The sequence below is a fragment of the Garra rufa genome, chromosome 2 (genome assembly GCF_049309525.1).
Source record: "Garra rufa chromosome 2, GarRuf1.0, whole genome shotgun sequence".
NCBI classification, from domain to species: Eukaryota; Metazoa; Chordata; class Actinopteri; order Cypriniformes; family Cyprinidae; genus Garra; species Garra rufa.
In genome coordinates this window covers 34,745,069-34,765,987 of record NC_133362.1, presented here as the reverse complement: position 1 = coordinate 34,765,987, position 20,919 = coordinate 34,745,069, and the positions used below count along the sequence as shown (strand labels likewise).

The following is a 20,919-nucleotide window of genomic DNA, read 5'->3' as shown; positions in this document are numbered from 1 at the left end:
AGGAGTAAATGTTGATGTGTAGCCAGGTGAAGTCTGTCTTTGGAAGACACCCAAGTATTGTATCAACGAACAAATCGGTCCTGCTGTCAGTGTCATAAAACTCTCTGTTGTGTTATGCAAATACCTCGCTCTTATCATGTTGAACATGGCTGATGAAATTTTATGGGCTTTACAAGAGGAAAAAAGCATATATATCTGACCCTGGACCACAAAACGAGTCTTAAGGTAGCACGGGCATATTTGTAGCAATAGTCAAAAATTGTATTGTATGGATCCAAATTATTGACTTTTCTTTTATTCCAAAAATCATAAGGATATTAAATAAAAATCATGTTCCATGAAGATATTTTGCTAATTTCCTACTGTAAATATATCAAAACATTATTTTTGATTAGTATTATGCATTGCTAAGAACTTCATTTGGACAAATTTAAAGATAATTTTCTCAATGTAGATTTTTTTTGCACCCTCAGATTCCAGATGTTCAAACAGTTGTATCTCGCCAAATATTGTCCTATTCTAACAAGCTTATTTACTCAGCTTTTAGATGATGTATAAATCTCAATTTCAATAAATTGACCCTTATGACTGGTTTTGTGGTCCATGGTTACATATAGAAGCTAGACAGCCAAGAACTCCAACCACAAGAGAAATGAATTCTATTTGTATTGTCAAATTGTGCAAAACTCGATAAATGAAAGCTGTTCAGTGAGCCCCCTCCACCTGTTTGCCTCGGCTGTTTCTAGGCGGGTGTAATGTTATTAGCCGCTTAGTTAAGAGGCATCCGCGCATCACAGGGGGGTTGCTTATTAATTGTTGTTTTCGTGTCACTACTGCTGTGTGCAAAAGGTGATTTAATCAGTTAAATTCACAGCCAAGGGAGCGGCCAAATCACATTCACAACAACAAACAGGGATTCAACCCTAATTTACCCACAACACATTGTGCCTAAACATTTGCACTGCTGTATTATATGCAACATCTGCACAGTACAGAAGAGGAAAACTTTTGAAATGTGTGGCAAACTGAATGATTAATTGCCAAAGCGTTTTTAAAGGAACTGTATTTTTTACGTTTATTTACTCATGCCCTTACTATGGAAGCCCAATTTTGCCTCAAAGTAAAAATAATAATATAACTTACAAGAAGGAATGCATGAAATAAAATAAAGAATAAAATGTTGCAATTGATATTAACGATACAAACAAAAAGATACTAAGACATACATGAATAAATTATATGAAGTTGATGTTGAACAGTCTTCATGCACTCTTTTCCATAGTTCACAGTTTATATTTAATATATTGTTTATTTATAGACAATCTTGAATTCTGCATACTCAAATTACCATTCAAAATTTATTAGGGCTGCCCCCTAATAGTCGACTAACCGTTAGTCATCAAGAAGAGGCTTGGTCAACCAAAATATCATTAGTCACCTATTAGTCGCGCAGAAAAAAAAAGTGAAGCAGTCTGCGATGGACAGATCGTTAACAGCTGGTCTATGTGGTGATATAGTACATTGGGCAGGACATCCAAATGCTCAACTATTATTCATCGACCTCAAATATGGCTTTTCACCTGAAAGATGTATGTAGTAGCAACTTTACATGGCCACTCAATCTATTGTTAACCTAGAAAATTGTGCACTATTCAAGTGTCTCAAGAGTGTCACTCTATTCAAGAGTTTTTAAACTGAATAGTAGCTGCTCACTGCATGACAGATGGAGGCGCCAGTGTGGTCACTTGTTCTTAAAATTTTGGTTATACAGATAAAAGTAATACATCTTTCAAATCTGTTAAGACTCCACATTTATTTGTGTGCACAACAAAACTATGCTTTTGTAAAATAATTAAAGCAAACTTGATGTGCTTTCTGTCGTCTAGTTCTCTGTAAACTTGAGCAGGAAACTTCTAAACTCTGTGTATACAATATTACATATATGTAAAATATATCTACAGAGAGTAAAATGTAAACTTTTAAATGAATGAATTAAAATAGAAAACAAATATTCGCAGATTATGTAATCCAGATGAAACATACATATAGATGTATCACTACTGCAGAGATTTAACAAAGAAAGGACTAGTTTATCAATAATTATTAAAATGTTAATGCAGTATCCTTGCTGTTTTTCCCTCACACATTAATAATTATTATATCTGCCGGTGTGCTGTGGAAGCTTTTTTTTGGTCTGCGCTTGAGCGCTTATAAAGCTATGTAGGCAATTAAAGGCTCGTTATTACGATTTATATGGTTTATTGATAAACGTGCGACTAATAGTTGACTAATGGTTAAAATGAACTACTACTAGTCGACCAGAAAAAAATTTAGTCGAAGGCAGCCCTAAAAATGTGGCTATGTCACTTTAAAACACTTGGAATATAGAGCACATTGTGGACAATTTTTAATGACATTATAATCTGTTATGTTTAATGTTTTTTTTTTTTTTTTCGTCTTCAAGTGAACTTGTGGGTAGATCCTGAACATACACTTACAAAAACTAAAATAATGTCATCAATACACAAGCAATCTAAAACTCAATCACACACACAAAGACTTTCAGGTAGGAACATCTCTGACTCACACCTCCTCCCCATGGGGAATCCAAAACTGACTGCACATTTTCACCACCATCTTCAAAGTCACACCACAATGACAGAATAGCACAACGCAGGGTGCGCCGTCTGATCTAAGGCGAGAAGGAAAGAGATGGACGGGAAGACACGAGAGAAGGAAAGAGATAGATTTAACGAGCCACGCCAATGAACCCACTCCTTGTTAAGATAATTATGATCAAGCTCATTGTCACAGTGAATATCTCAACGTGTTTGCCAGTGCGGCGTGTCTGGCTCTCTCTGCCTGAGTTAGCACACAGCTCACAAAACAGGAGATTTAGCTGCTAAACAACATACTGCGCTGGAGAAAACACATGATTACACGTAATAAATAAGGCAACTAAGTGACCATGATACAAAGTAAAGACAGGTCAGAGATGGCTTGGTGGATAATGTGGGAAATCCAATGTGGTGGCGACCCATGAGTGATTTACAACGTTTATATTCATAACAGTTCATAAGAAAAACTAAGAAAAAAAAAAAACTAAAAACAATAGCTTGGATAAATGATCTGATCTTTGGGGACAGGTATTAAGACTCGTATGACTTAATATAATGTAAATAATGTCTCTTATTGAAATATGTAGTAGAAAACCCATAAAAGATTTACATTATTTTAAAAATCCAGATTGTTTTATACATATCTTGGAATATATGGGGTGCCTTTATTTTGGTGACGTGAAATGGTTGCACTCAGTAAGCTACTGGCACTACACGGTGCTATTTTTACCGCAGCAAACATCAGAATACACATCTTGGAAAACACTAATATGATGACCACAGCTACTGAAAGAGCTTACAGGAGGCCATGTATGCAAGCATAGGCCTAAACCAAATAACGTGCCATACATTTTCCACAAAAGGTGTCTAAACGGCCCCGGATATCGAGTGAAATCCACACTGAGAAACTGAGTAGCTGTGACGTCATGACAAACGTCTGCATATTTACATTCTGCCAGGAAGGCATCTAGCGTTTCTTGTCTCTGCCACTTGTTTTTTTAGTAGCTGTGGTCTACTAAAAGCCTCAAAGGCATCAGGGCTAAAGTGGAGAGAACAAAGACGAAGGTCTTTAGGAAGTCTTATTCGTCCACAGGCATCTTCCAATTCTTTTCTCCTCTTCTTATCGCTAGGAAAGCAGGGAAGACTTATATTATATCTCTTGTTGCCCTTTGACTGAAAATTAAAACCAAAAGCCGCACAATGTGGTATCGTATTAATATTTTATTTTCCAAGTTGCTTATTCTGAGTGGTGCTGCTATAAAAATAATAACAGATAGCACCAGTAGCTCACAGAGTGCAACCATTTCACGTCATCAAAATAAAGGTGCCCCCAATCGTCCAAAATATGTATAAAACGATGTAAATTTTAAAATAACATAAATCTTTTATAGTTTTTCTATTACATCATTTATGTTGAATTAGGCCATACAAGTCTAAATGCCCAGGGTTCCCTTTAAACATATTATCTGGATAACCGAATGACAAACAGGGTCCAAAATTAAAACTCACCAAGCGCCAAGTGTGCTGTTGAGTAAATAAAGAAGTACTGAGAAGTAACTGCAACACAATACATTAAGGCAAAATGTAAGAATGATAGGTTGAACACCACAAACGATCAAATCAAAACTGCGACTAGTGACAGATGTTTTCTCCTAACAAACATTACCTCGGTAAAAAATTTAACATCAAAACTTTACCTAGGATAATTTTTTTTATTCATTACTCCATGTGGCGACACATTTGTGGAAATATTCCCCTCATTAAACCACCAACAAGAAAATGAGGAACAAAATCACGGTGTGTCTTCGGGTTTTTGTGACAGGTGTAGTTTTACTGAGATACAGACACTAGCTTGTATACGATGCAGCTAATTATTGGGACAAACAGCATCCTGGCAGCAACTCTTGCTTGTAAAATCAGAATGCCTTGTAATCCAATTATTAAACATAATGGAATGAGGAGAAGAAATACTGACAGAGAAAGTTGATAGAAGGTCAAACGATTACATTATTACCAAAGGTTACGTTAAAAAGATCCCGCGTCGATGGTGACAGTTTGCTGACATGTGAAACAAGCGCTCGCTGAGAACGTCTGCTTCCACGCCTCCTCAAAAGGCGGCCATGTAAATGCTGTTAAGCAACCTTTCAAAGCCAGGGCCTGTAAAACAAATTACTATGCAGACTATCCTCAAAAGAAGCCAAACAAGAGGACAAGAGCTCAGACAATGACACAGAGATGGCTTGACAGAGATGGATGGATCGATAGACAAATACTAATGCGGACATGCTGATTGATAAACTGCTGCTGACAACAGGGGAAAAAAACACTCTGTGATTATTGGTTGAAATGTCAGTCACTGCAGCCATTAGTCAGCTGGCTTTCGCAGGTCACATGTCCAGGGAGGGGGAGACAGAGAGAGAAAGAGAATTCAGAGATACACCTGCCGAGCCGATACAACCGAGTTAGCAAACAGTGCTAACCGCAAATAACATATTCTCATTCAAACGCACTCACGCTGCCTTTGTATTCCAAGTCTGCATTCCAGCAGTGATCCCATTCAGCAAAAGCCTCCTTCTGTATGATATTCCCAGCTTTGATATTTCCCTTTGCTATGGCCAGTAATTCCCTTGTTTGCTCGCCGGTTTTAAAAGGCCTTTCTCTTCTCTGCTCTCTTTTTTGAGTCCCCAGTGTGTCTGTTCTTGACAGAGCAGCTCTAATCATCCTTTGATATTAGTCTCTCTCATATCCTCAGCTCCACAGTGTCACCCATGTGTCTGGAGCCAAAACTGGGTCCCAGAACAGCCACGGGCAAACTAAACCATACATAGACACCAGCTGATCTGCAACCAGCTTTTAAAGTACGACTCTGGTTCGGTCAACAGCGCACGGCTGCGGATTCCATTGTTTGGGATCCTAGGATTGGTATCCGACTTTAGGCCTTGTTTGAAAGTTAAAGAGGGGAGATTTAACATCAAAGCTGTCTCCGGTGCAGGAAAAGTAATGTTTTTATTCCGAGGAGGCTGCGAAGGCTTGGGAGTGACAGGCAAATTGACACGCTGTTCACAGGGCAAAAGATAAATGTTTGATGAATTGGCCAATCCGGTTGGAGTGATGGGCTTCATATGTGCATAATGGACTGGCTGCCTGGCAGTTCTGATTGCCTGCCAAGATAAGAAACTATAATGAATGAAAGAGGGAAGCGGGGCTGGAAAAACAGCGATCGGACTGGTTTTAATAAACGTAAAAAAGCCGAAGGAAGAAAAAATGCACATGACACCGCAAAGCTGTCCATCAGAGGACATGACAAACTCCTCATCGCACTGAGAGAATGAATGAATCAACCATTTCTTGTGATAAATGCGAGGTAGAACGCCACAGCTGCCCATTGTGTCGCTTTTTTAATCAACCCAACAACCTTGAATATGATCTTGACACCGGCTTCATGCAGAATATATGTGCCGAAGGAGCTCAGATGCACTCCCACCTTCAACCCGCATGCAATTCTGTTTTCAATCTTCAAAAACATGATGCTTCAGATGCAGCCGCACTATAAATCTTCAGTTTGGCAGTATTAGGCAGCCATTATCTAGCTTAATCTCAGCCCATCCACCCTGTCTGACTTCAAACATGTCACCAGCCCTCGGGTGGCAGCAATTTACAGATCACATGTGTAAGGAAATGGGCTTCAGCTATGTTGCAATTTACATGTGTTAAAGGCTTATGGAGCAGTTATCCTGCAGTTTTAATGGGGACACACACTGACTGGGTGATTTTCTTCCAATATACAATGTACATTTCGGTTTGTTATTTACGTGGATATTCACAAACCTGCAGCGTATAATTTGGCTCCATTAAACAACACTATCATTACAGTACTGCGAATAACACATATAAATAACGGATAGTTATATAAAGAGCTAAATGCTGGTGTTTTGGAGCTCAGTGTGTAAAGAATGCAAAGAAAAGAAAAAACACATGGGGTTCAATGAATAAATTGCCATATTTGATTAGTCTCAAATCGTGGATTAAAAGAGAAGATAACAAAGGGTCATTTAGGAATGGTTCAACCAAAAATCATCTTTGTTTCATTTTATATACTCTGACAAATGCTGGGTTAAACATGTACAAACTCAGCGACTGGGTTGTTTTGAGTTATCAGTTGGGTTAAATGTTTTATTTAACTCAACTATTGCTTAATTACTAGAAGTATCAGCAATAATCAAAAGGTGAACATTTATTAATAAGAATTATTCATTCAACTTATTAATAATAATTTATTAAACATATTAATAAATGTTCATTTCCAGCCTGTTTTAGGTTCATTTTAAGCAAGTTTAAGCAAATATAGTCATTTTTAAGCAATAGTTGAGTTAAATAAAACTACCCAGAAGGCGGGGTTAAACATTTAACCCAACCGCTGGGTCAAAATAACCAACTCACTGAGTTTGTCTATATTTCAATGTGATTAAAATCTGATATCACTATCAATAATAAATAAATAATTAAGGCTTCCGAAATCTTGATATATAATACAGAAGTTGGATGAACTACTTTTAAGATAACTTGATGATGCCATTTTGATCCTTTTTAAATCACCATCCACTTTATTTGTACAGAAAAGGGCAGCTTGAACATTCTGTGCAATACCTCAAATGTGTCAATATGTCAAATGTATCTTTAAATGGATAGTTCAAAATTAAATTCTGTCATTATTTACTCACCTTCGACGGCCACTCTACAGACATTGAGACATTTCTCATGTTTGGAACAACATTAGGTTTGGTAAATAATGACATTTTTAATTTCTGGGTGAACTATCCCTTTAAAAAAGCCTCTGACTGGACCAGGCACTGGTGTGCTGGTTAGGGTGGGGTTGAGTCAGGTCGGGCGGGGGTTCGACCAGAAGAAGGACTGGGGCTAGGGATGAAACGCCTGGTGAATTATAGACTGCCTCTCAAGATTCACAGCTCTCAGTGGTAGGAGGTTAATATCCTCACATGTCATTAGGTCCGCTGGCTCGGCTGACGGCTCATTGAATCAGGCAGCAAATGATTTCCTCATGCGGCAAAGGACAGCACACTTCAAAGGGAGAAGGGGCTGAGGTCAGAGCCGCTCCGCTGTGATTAATAGCCCTGGATCAGTCGAGGTTGGCCGTAAGGTAAGAATGTGACGGAGGCTTTTGACAGAGCTGACTCTTTAAGCTGGGTTTGACCCCCGGCCCTGGCAAACTTTGTTTCCAGTGCCAAGTCTGACTGACCTGATGGGCCCTGTCAGGGGCAACCTGGACTCCATGAGCTGAGCTGCAATGTGCGCAAATCACCTTGTATTACAGAGTACCGAGGGTGTCTGTCCAGTCGCTGTCTAATCACTTACCCTCACTTCAGTCATGCAAAAGGCACAACCTGTACTTCAAAGTACAGCTTCTGGAACAAGCGTGTTTGTCCTTTGGTCAAATAAACAGAAATTGTGGTTGTCTAAATTAGGAAGCAGATCATTTTAACTGAAAATACAAAATCTGAAGCATACAGCCCTCAAAACCTCTTTTTTTAATGATAATAAAGAGCAGGGCTGACATGTTTTACAACAGACTTTAAATTTGTATCTAAATTATACATGTAAAAAACTGGAGCTTAAAGGGCTGCAATATTATGACAATCATTATTGTAGATTACTGCTCTTTACATAGTAATAATGATTATTAATATCAATATAGAAAACAAAATAAAACATTTTTGTTTAGTTTTGAACATGTCACATTCTGGCTGCATAGACAGACATGTCGGTCCATGATGTTAAAACTCCCGTTATAATCACTGAAGCTACGAAATGTATCTTTTATTTATAACATATCTGTACTGTGTTGTTTAGGATGAGGGAATTTGGAGCGTGCACACTCATCAACAGTTCCCACGTTTTTTGATTGGCCAATGCGTTCCTAAATTCAGAAATGCGTTCGATTGGTTATAAGGCTCAATGCTTCACAAAAGCAATCTGACGCAGCGTGAGCGAATCTAAATGTAATTTAGACACTTTTCATTCATTTTCACAATTCATTTCATCGCAGCAGCCATAATACATTGTTTAATAGTGCATTTTTTGCTCATTGTCTTGACTATGGGTCATTTTTGTTCATTTTGGTGGCATTTTTGCCACAAGCCCTTGTTAATTCCCAACCCTGGTATACAGTGAGACGGTGTCACAAATTCTGCCTTACCATTTATACTGTGGTATATCTGTGGTTGTATACTCTCTGCAAAGTATTGACTGTTGCAGATGGGTGCTTCCAATATAGACAGATTCTTGGATTACAATGGGATTGATTTGGTTTTGAGGCATCGCAACACTTGTGTCCAGTTTAAAGGGTGTAAATGAAGGTCGCTTACAGTTGCCAAGTAACATTGCAATGTGTTGCAGTAATATAATATTGAACTGATGTGCGATTACAGGTATGTTTACATTGGCTATTTCAGACGTGACTGATCCAATTAGATTTATCACATATTAGTGTTTTGGCTTTTAACTCAGGTGTAAATGTGAAATAATGTGAAACAGCTGTTGACACACTGATGTGAGTTATATAAATAAATGTAATCTGATGACGTACCTTTCGTTTGTACAGTATTCATTAAAAACAGACATTACTAAATGATGACAAATGAAAAGTGCGCATTGAATTTCTAGCAAAAGTAACTATATCACACTGTTACCATGACATAAAATGACTCATACCACATATCACATACTCACCTCATTAATATAAAACAATTAATATATGAAATGAGGGGTTAAAAGGCATTATATGACTATGGAAACCACACCATAAGCAGCACCAAAAATCATTAACGTTATGTAAAACATAAGTGTTATATAGATTAAAGCAAAAACAAAACCAGCCACTTTATTTTGGAAGCACTGCAGCGTAACTTTATATGGGTCTGCTGGTAGAGAAATGGTCGACACCATTTCTCTTCATGCCTCATGGCCTCCCTGTCTCTGGTGCAACCCAGTTTCTTTTAAACGACACCACTGACTGATTATACCTCTCCTCGCAAAACAAATGCATTCTCCCTTTCGTACCGCTGCCCTGAAAATCAATTCTATTCTTTACAGATGGCACCGCAGTCATCTGCCATCACTGTTTATCTGCGAGGGAAATGTATCTTAAAGCACTTTGCATTTAGATAAATACCAAAAAGCAAAATCAATGACTTTGAAAATGATGCAGTAATGGGGGAAAACATAAAACAAGTGGCTTAAGGTAAAATAATGGCAATCTACAAGTATCCATTAGGCACTTTTAGCAGAGGAATTACGATGAATAGGTAAAAGTTTAGTCTTTATTCTGAAAAAAGATGTTTACATTGCAATATTTCATTGTATAATAAGCAATGATAAACTAAGATATGCATGTCCTTTTTAGATTTGTCTTGTAGAAATATTGTATATACATGTTTGCCATTTTTATTCATTTTTAACTTTATTTTATTTCATTCTGTCGAGTAATTTAATAAACGCACAATAAACGTAATTTACTCCCTTGAAAATAGCATGCAAGAACAGTAAAATACTACATGTAATCTGCTTATTGCATTACATTTAATTCTGTAAAAAGAACTGTGACTGAAAGAAATATAACTTAAATATAAGTTCTTACAGGTAAACATAGTCATATGGCAGCAGTATAAAATCTTAAATCAGGGTTAATATGTCAGCGCCATTTTTTTAAATTAGACTTAGTCCTGTGTCAAATGTAGTTTTTAGTTATTATCATATTTAGTCATCATTTACTCACCCTCATGCCATTTCACACATTTCACAAAGATTATTTAAAGCTATTTTTGTGTTAAATGAGAGGGCATCAAGTAGACATTAAAAACTGTAGCTATGGAAAAAAACATTTCATTTGATTCAGCATAAAATTTATTACACATAAACGGGCTAACGTGAACTATGGAACATAAAAGAAGGTATTTTGAAGACTGTTGGTAACAAAGCCGTTTTGGTTACCAATGACTTTCATTGTATGAACAGAAAATACCGAGATGCTTCTCAAATGATCTTCTTTTATGTTCCATAGTTTACGTTAGGCCACCGCAGCCTAAATGTTTATGTGTAATAAATTTTATGTTGAATAAAATTTTTCTGAAGCTACAATTTGTAATGTCTACTTGATACTTTCTCATTTAACACAAAAATAGCTTTAAATAATTTTTTGCGGGTATTTTCAGTCAAATTTATTTTGCGATGAATTAGGTTAATTAATAAAAACATCATGTAATCAAATAGATTAAAAAAATGTATCGACTGACAGCCCTCATTTTTACATTTTAGGTATTGCGCTTTCACCAATAATCACAAATCAAAAAAATGTGGACTCGTACACATGGTTTATTTTTTATTTAGTGTACTGATTTATTATAGGCTATTTAATATAAAAAATAATATCAAAGACTTAGATAAGCACTTTCTCTGTCTATATTATGAAAACTGGTAAAAACAAACAAAAAACAGTGAAAGTCCTAATAGTAATTCCAATAATGTTTTCCTATTAAAACAACAGCGACAGAACACAGGCAGGCTCACATGGACACAAACATCTCACACGGAGATCACTAAACTTCAGCTTGCTTGTTTGTCTGTGTTTTCAGATCATCAGCATTTCTGTAATAAAGTGAGTGCTTACGCATGGTTGCCAGATAGCAAAAATAAAACAAAACAATGAAAACAAAAAGGATCCTTTTAACAGAGAAGCCCTGATTTGGTCATTTGAACTCTTGATATCTGGCAACCACATACATTAAAGCTTGCGTAATAGAGGTGTGTACAGTCCGCAAGAATATTTTGTCTCTATTTTTGTGACGAAAATACGAAAATGTTTTATCGTCAACAATACTGCATGTTGATATAGTATATCATTTATTGACCTTACTGTCGTCTCATTTTAGTCTTTTGTTAACAAAATTAGTTTGAATTTTTATTTGCATGTACTGTAAATAAAGCATTGGACTGGAAGGCACAAAGAGCACAGTTCCTCCATGATATCTGGGGTTGAGGCCGTTGTACTGTCAAGCTGCAGCCCTGTATGCTTGAGCATCTATCTAATAGCAAATAATCACTACCTTGCTGTCACTTCATGGCAAATGATCAATGACACTTGATGGATGACCCTGTCTGGGGCCTGCCCGTGGTCTGCATCACTCCCATCCCCTCACACAACCACATGAGACAGCCATGATTCCGTGCCTCATGGCCAACCACACATTCCTCCAAAAAAGCTTTCATTTCACTTTCTCAAAGCCGTAAATGAGGGGCTCCGAGAGAGAGAGAGAAAGAAAAAAAAAGGCTCGGCGGATGCCTGGAAAATCAGTCTTTATCCAAACGATGGCCACTGAGAAAAGAAATCGTAATTTTTCAATATTAGAGGGAAATTAAATCATCTGATGATCTAATTGGGAGGATTACGGTCCCCCACCTGCGCTGTCACTCTCTGGGGCCCCATTACAAGGCCCTTATTAGTTTTTACTTGGCAGATTAAAATGCGAGCGCCGCAATCTTTGATCTCTCACTTGCTGACACAAATCCTTTCAAGCCCCAACATTTTCTGCTGGGTAATTAATGCTAATTAAAAGGTTTCAAGCAGTCAGTGAGCGCCGCTCTTCTCCCGTCCAAATTGCCATCAACTTCCCCTATCTACGGATCTGCATGTCATGCACATTTCCTCCTCATACAGAGTTTTAGCGCAGCGTCTATGCAAACAACAAATTATAAACTAAATGTAGGCAACTTGCCAAAGTGGTATCTACTAACTGAGCAATTGCAGACATTTTGCAAAATATAGAAGCGCAATCTTTAATACTAAAATAAACAAAAATACAGCTGTGCCGCATATAACTTGTGGGTTGCAAGTCAATGCGCCAATCTCTAATTCACATACAGAATGCAGGAATGATGTTAGACAGCTTAATGTATGTTTAAACACTTTGAAGCTATAAAAGGGTTTGTTTATGTAACTGTCACATGCAAACGCTGCCTGTCTACAATTTATGTATACACAGAAAATAGGTTAACGGCTTTCAAGTTAGGAATTGTGCCTCGGCCAAGTTTGACCTTCGGCGTTTCCACATACAAACAACCAGTGCAGATATTCCCGCTACATGTAGTCTTTTCATTCATGTTAAGTAAGGGTATACGCAAATAAATCTGGTTGTAATTAAATGAAGAGTGGTTTGATTTAATTGCAAGTCTCTCTACATTGGCGGTGCTTTGAAACCACTTAAATATATGAAGCATATCCACCCTGACTCCATCATCACTCACTTATTATGTTGTAATTAGCTGTCGCTCCGCCATATCATTATGTAGCTCAGTAAAGTGTCAGGTATGAAGATGTCTCTTCCTGACGAGCAAAAGGCAATATCATTATACAATGCTACAAAATGATAATTACATTACTTCTGCATCAGTACCAACCCTATGTGATAATTAGACGCATATTCAAACCAATTAAACTCCTGATGCAGCCTGTTTTTCCCCTGTCAAACATACAGTTTGACTTCTCCAACGCCCTGTCACAAATATATCACGTAAAATGTTATTGGGATTCAGAATAACCTGTGCGCATAAGGATGAAAAAAGAGAGGTGAACAGCAATCATCACCGTTTTATGGTGTGAATGTAAATTCTAATTAATTATGAACATTACATAATCCCAATAAATCAACAGATAACACAACTTAAAGGTATAGTTCATCCCAAAATTTCAAAAATTCTGTTATTATTTACTCTCAAGTCATTCCAAACCCATACGCAAACATGCTACATATAGCATGAGCAGTTTTTGATGAAAATTAGATTTCAAAACTTAAAGCAATAACAGAATGGTCTGACCTTGGCTGTGTGATATTATGCTACATAAAACATCAGCACGGAATAGAAACAGCAGAGCGGCTGAATGAGATGCAAATTCACTCTTTGACAGCAGGTGGCGCTTGTGGAACAGCAGCAGTATTCGCTGCAAACAAAGCAGAGCTGTGCTTTTTAAAGGTCCACTGAAGTGCTTGGAAACACACAGTGTTATTCTACAGGAAGACAGGGCGGGGCATATTCAGCAGTCCCGCTACTTTTTTTTAAATAGTCAATAGCGTTTAGTTTATATCACAGCCTGGGCCAGGGTCGTTGAGCTGGGTAAAGCCGCATTTGACAACGTATGATAGCCACAATATCATCAATATCGATATAAGATATTGCACACAGAATCCACTCCTTCCTATTGTTTCTTTGGACTGGAGCAGACTGTTTGCGCGCTGCGGCAGTTTGTGTGACACAGCGTGAAACCAGACCTCTTTCGCCCCAATGGAAAGCATATTTACACTGTCTGAACCGTTTCCTATCCCCTATATAGTGCACTACGTGCCATTCACCTTACACAAAATAATAATTCTGTGTGTGAACAAGTGACCAATTGCAGCTGCAGCTTCAGCATCTATATATAGTGTAGAGGGCGGGGTGCTTCAGATTCTAGAGAGCATTTGGTTGGACAGAAAGTTTGATGAGAAGCTGAAGTGCAGTCATTAAAATCATTGATCCATATTAGTGGAATTTTGAGACTGTAGGTTTTGAATGCTTATATCTTGTAAATGTGAATTTTGTCATTGTTTTTGAGCACACTAGCTTTAGACAACCTTAAGGCTTACATGTTTGTACTAACCAAAAAAACTTTTAAAAGGAATAGTTAATCTAAAGAAACAAAAATTAAGTCATTTTACTCTCAAGTCACTCCAAACCCATAAGACTTTCTTTTCACACGGCAAACAAAAGAAGTTATTCAGCCATTATGTCAGAGCTGTACTTTTGCATTCATGAATGGCAGTTGTTTTCACCATTTCACTGTCTTGGAATTATAACGTTCTATCTGATTTTTTTTAAATTCTTCAAAATTGAATTATTCACATATTCTTATTCTGTGACAACTTATTTATTATGTTATGTATTATATTATTGTTTCTTTTGTAAGCTGAGTACATTTTGGGCCTTTTTCTAGAAAACAAAAAGGGATTTAAATACAGAAGTCCATGGAATGCAAAAACTTTGAGGTTCAATATCTCAAAAGTGCTCAGAATGCAGATAGAACTTCATAATTTTAAGGCGCCGATTTTTCTTTCAGTGTATGGTAAAGAAAAAAATTGTTTTGCATAATTGTTCAATTTTTGGTGCATAGTTTTAAATTTTTAATAATACTTAAACAATGATGCGCTTAATGTCAATAGTGTTAAACACTGATTTGACATTGTAGTAGGGGTGGGAATCTTCAGGCACTTCACGATCCGATCCGATTCCGATTCTGGGAGTCACGATCCGATTCCAAAACGATTCTTGATCTACATTTTTTCCCCAATTAATTCTTCTGCTGTGCAAATACAACTTTTCAATTTTAAAAACATGTAAAATTGCAGTTTATATGCTTTTTGTTTATAGTTGAAATCTCTGTAAAAGTAGGTGTGTCAGTCTTCACTTGTTTCAAGATTCAATCTAATTTAATTACTGTTTTCATTATTAACTAAATATCACGATGCTCACATTCTCAGTTTTCAATAGTACTGCACATGGCTACATTTTCATATATGTTTTATATCTAATTTATTTTGTGCCAATTTTACTTTATTTTTTAAACTATATAAGCAAGGTACTTTTTAAAACAATTACTTATTTAAAATAAGTGTTCTTTAGGTATCTGAAAGTTTACAGACAATAGTTTTTCTTTTTTCCTCAGCATTACTGCCGTTTTATTATTACTGATGAGAGCATAGACAGGCAGCTTTAACAAACTAATGCACAGCAGTGGCGAACGGTGACTTTTTTTTTTTTTTTTTTTTTTTTAACCAGGCATGCTTAGGGCTAAAACCAACAGTAATACCAAAAATAATTATATATTTAGATTATTTAGAAACCAATAAAATCAGAGACGAAATCATATTTTAATATTTCCTCTTTTCCCTGTTTATTATTATTTAAAAAAATATAGACATTTTATATAGGCTATTTTTTTTCAGTGGACTTTCACATTTTGAATTGTTGAGAAATTATGATAATATACAGTTAGGATGTTTTTTTTGTTGTTGTTGTTTTTCATTTGATTTAGTCGAGTAAGTTGTACATCAAACACAATCTGATTTTCGGCAATCAGGATCTGGCAGGATCTGGCAGCAACAGCGCGTTTTTCTGCTTGGGCGAGCGCTTCGCGGACTGCTTACCCCGCGAATGAAGTCATGCGCATGACAGAAAAACAGAGAATGTGCAACAATTCTGAGGAGTCGAGAAAGATGCTGAGAATCTGCTTGCCCGGAAGATTCTATCTCAAATAAGGGATCAACTTATAAGCGTGTTTATATTATTTAACACGTGAACGCAGTCTCTCTGACAGCCTGGGTATGCGGAGCATTAGCAGCTTATATGGACGGAACGCCACTGATACACAGATCTATTTCGATATATCAGATGTTTTGTCCTGCTCTAAAAACATAACTGACTGTATGTACAGTTTCGTTTAAAACTATTTGAAAACGCAAGTGCATTTAACCGCATCTGCAATCGAGCTTAAGGACGAACAAACACAAAGCGCACGCGAAAGTCTGTCAGTGCATCTAATAGTACTGCATTCCAGACGGCAGAAATGAAAGCATAACTTAAGTAAAACACGCCACGGCAGGTGGAAACACACAATGTCAAGCAGTGCGCACGAGTCTCACAGTGCAAATGCTGTGCAATGAAGCCGGCAGCGTCTCTAGCGCGCACACGTGCCATATGCGGAAAAAAAAAAACAAGCTCAGAATCGATTCTGAAAAATTAGGAATCGATTCAGAATCGTTGAAGAGAGAATCGCGATGCATCGGAGAATCGATTTTTTCTCCCACCCCTACATTGTAGTAGTGCTGGGCAGTTTGACCAAACATTTTTTTCGGATTCTGACGGTTAATCACATTTTTTCTCTGACTTTGCATTTATATGAATCAGATTGCATGCATCCATTGTAGAACCACTGCATTTTACTCATGATCCAAACAAACATGCTACATATAGCATGAGAATTTTTTGATGTAAATCAGTAAAATGTAAAAATTTTAAGCAAAAACAGAATGGTCTGACCTTAGCTCTGTGATTATTATACAGCACAAAATATATCAGCACAAAACAAAAACAGCAGATGGGCTGAATGAGAATGAAAATTCACTCTCTGCCAGCAGGTGGCGCTTATGGAACAGCAGCAATACAGCGTTTCCTTGAATACTGCTGTAAACAAAGCAGCTCTGCATTTTTAAATACTACACTAATATGCATTATACAGAGGTAAGATGAAAAGAAAACACCATCTAACATTCTCCTAAGACAGTCAGTTCCCCTCAGAGATTCATAAAAATTCATAAAAACCCTCACCCCCAATTTAGTATTTAGAATTTTTTCCTTTATTTTTCACATTGTGAACAGTGAGCTTATCTGCCTGCTACAGTATTTTCTTCTCTTTGCATTCATCTTCAGTATCTCTGGCTTCTGTTCACAGCTGTTTACAGTTGGTTTAGGTGCTCAGTTATATAATTAGTTGTGTGTTATTAATAGTTCTAAAAGTTTTTCAAAACATTATTCAGAAGTGTATGCTGTAACAGGGATCTCCTCTCAATTCACAACACTGTGTATGTTGCTTAGGCACTTGTATTGGTATGCCGTTTTAAAAAAAACATACTGTTTGCATAATTCAAACCGGTTTACCTTTGAACCGGTATATCAGATTACATTAAAAATAAACATACTTAGCTGTGTTGACTCCGAAAACAAATTGTTTGGCATTTACACTAAACTATCAGAGTGTCAGTCTACAGTGGTTGTCTTGAAGGTCAGGAAAAATAATGATTGTTGAAAGTATTCTGAAAACTAGGTCAATGACCATAATGTCTTTTAATAATGTGCTTCTTCGCACACAAAAACATTTTTCTTATTATAGCACTTTTTATGTCTAGCCATCGTAGACATTGATCTACTGCTACATCACTCAGATCTAGCAGGAAATGGGAAGGCCTTTCTTTCCTTTTCAGTTGTTTGCAGATGCCCTCTCTAATACACAGCCGTGCCACTTTAAAGGAGGCATGTGATGGATGATTTGTGCAATTTTAACTGAAGTTCGGTTTGATGTAAGATTATTCTCGTTCTCTCTGCCATTGCTTCATTACCTTAGAAAAGCAGGAATCATTAAAGGAGGCAAGTCCAGTCAAATCTCGGCATAATTCTATAGAGTTGAACTGCTGTCAACATCATTAACCATCATTTCTCCAACTCGCTTCATGACTTATGAAGTGTTCTTTATTGTGTAATGATCCAAATCTCTTACAAAATCGCCCTCTTCAAAGGGCCCCTGGGACGTACCACCCATGCAGCCTGCCGACATGTCAGAGGCAAAGATCAAATAAAGCTCAGTAATTAGGCACTTTTCTTTATCTTACAGTCGCCTGTTTACTTCCATTTTCAGGTGACAGTCGTGTAGCTGTAAAGCGAGCGTAAAAAATGAGCATGCAGTAACGAGCAGAGGAATAAGGTAAAATGCTTTGATGTTCTTTGTAGTTCAAAAGCATTACTGCTTATGATTGCAGACAGCTGAGTTTGAAGAAAATAATGTAAACACTGGCCATGTGAAGGCTTAGAGGGTCACTAAAACAGCTCATGGACAAATCTGCAGTGATAAAGCAATGGTTGTGCATCAGGATTTAGATTTTACCCCAAACAATGAGTTAAACAATATTAAAACTAATTAAAAAAAAACTTACCAAATGCATTAAACATCATAAAATAACATTACTTAAAATAAAATATAAAATAAAAAACAAAATTGTAAAGTTAAAACTTTCAAATGCATCAGCGGACAGGAAATAAAAAATAAAATAAAATACAATTTAAAGTTAAAACTTATTAAATGCAACAGGAGACAGGAAATAAAAAATAAAATAAAATACAATTTAAAGTTAAAACTTATTAAATGTATCAGGGGACAGGAAATAAAATTTAATTTAATTAAATTTTAAGTTAAAACTTATCAAATGCATCAGGAGACAGGAAATAAAATAAAATTTAATTAAATTTAAAGTTAAAACTTATCTAATGCATCAGGGGACAGGAAATAATAAAATATAATATAATAAAATAAAATAAAATGTAAAGTTAAAACTTATGAAATGCATCAGGGGATGAAAATGATTAACATAAATAAAATAAAATAAAATAAAATAATTTTAAAAACTATAAAAAATAACAAATTTAATCAAATATAAAACTAGCAAACAGAACTGCAAAAATATTGACTGTTAAAATAAAAATAATAAAATTAGTATAATAAAAAATGTAATTAGATTAAAAGCACTGCAAACTAAATCACACAATATTGAAACTTATAATTGTTAAAACTTATACAATGCATCAGGTGACAGAAAAAAGGATATAAAATCAAATAACTTTAAAAAATATATATAAATTAAGAAAATGTATCAAATAAAAGACAAGCATCAAACAGAACTGCAAAAATAATGTCTGTTTTTCCAAACCCATGTGTTTATAATATAATACAATATAAAATAATAATATAATATAATATAATATAATATAATATAATATAATATAATATAATATAATAATAATAAAAAAAGCATCACAAAGCAAAACAGCAAAAATGCCTGTTTTCCCTGTTCACCATGTTTATAATAATATAATATAATCATAAAACAAATTACTGAACATAGTCACGGTTATATTTTCAAATATAAAAAAATAAAGAAAAATAAAGAAAAACACTATGATGTGTGGTATAAGGAACTTTGACTTTACATTGGACATTTGTCACAGACACAACACTAAAATAAAACTGTTTATTTAAAAGAGCAACAAAGTTTTCTCTTTGATAATACTTTGAAAACCTCTTCGATTGGACACACACAGCCTTTGACATTAGCAACAAAACATACGGGAAGCCTTTTCTCCTGCCTTCTGAACATTGATTAGCCTATGTCTTTCTTTTCTCCCAAGTATGCACAACTACACATCCACAACCTCATAAGAAACCACTCACGATCCACCACTCAGAATCAGTGGTTTTGAGTATCTCGGCTGCTTCTGAATTTACCATATGAGCAATGATTGGGTTTGTTACATGCATGCTATATATAAAGCCATGACCAATTAGCCTGGGAGATGGCCTCACTGGTCACAATGAAAGATACTCTGTGTATTTTGACTGAGGGAAAGCTGTTTGTGTGTGTGCGTCAGGGTATGTGTGTGTAGCCTCCTGCTCAGCAGGGGCATCGAGGCAGTGCCGCAGGGGTGATGCTTCTCAGGGGCCTGAGGACCTACAGTAAATCTTCAAACAATTTAGACAAACAAAAGGCCACTGCGGCAGGAAAAAAGACAAGGAAAAACAGATGAATAAGCAACATCAATTACCGACAGGGTTGACCTGTGAGCCCCCACACCACGGCTGGCCCCTCACACCCAGGGGTGGCAGATTGAAGCTGACATGCCTGGAGTGAGAACAGTACGGCCTCACAAGGCCTTTCCTCCGAGTGCGGACAGAACGAGAGAGAGAGTGCCAGCAGTGGGAGCTATGAATGAAAAATCACGCATAATAGGTCCCCGCTTTAGTTTAAAGTGAAACAAAATGGCTCAATTTGAGCACTTAGCCTGTGGAAAATTGGCGGCGCTGAGATAGGACAGGAACATGCGAGGGGACAAGCGAATCAGCCCTCTGATAAGTAGACTATAAGGGGAACAAAGCCGGATGTCCAACAGGCTTACCAGTGAACTCAAGTGCGATTGGGCCCCTCCAATGGCCGCTTCAGTCTTAGCTTGCCCTCCAAAAAAGACCTCTTCTCCCCTCAGATGCTTTGTGCTCAAGCAGTAGTTAAATAAATACAGCTCTCATATTTGTTCAACACACCAAGCTTTGTGTCGTCCCACTGGATATTTGTGTAGGGAGACAAGAGCACGGTAAATGCATAGCAAAGCAGGAAGCTTCTGAGCTAACAGACTGAATTGTAAATGTATCATGTTTTTTAAAATACACTATTGCAACCGCGAACCTGCATAAGTGAGTGCTACTACTAATGTACTAATGGTCACAGGATTTAGGATTTTTAATGCTGTTATCAAATGTATCAGGGAATATGTAAATAAAATAAAATATAAATGTAGCGTAAAATAAAATGACTTAAAAAAAAAATTATATATTATATATTATATATATATATATATATATATATATATATATATATAT

General features: G+C 36.4%; 1 protein-coding gene across 1 annotated transcript in view; it reads right to left on the bottom strand.

Moving 5' to 3' along the window:
• Window positions 1–20,919, bottom strand: part of lrmda (leucine rich melanocyte differentiation associated) — a 432,723-nt gene that overhangs the window by 146,367 nt on the left and 265,437 nt on the right. The window lies entirely within an intron of this gene.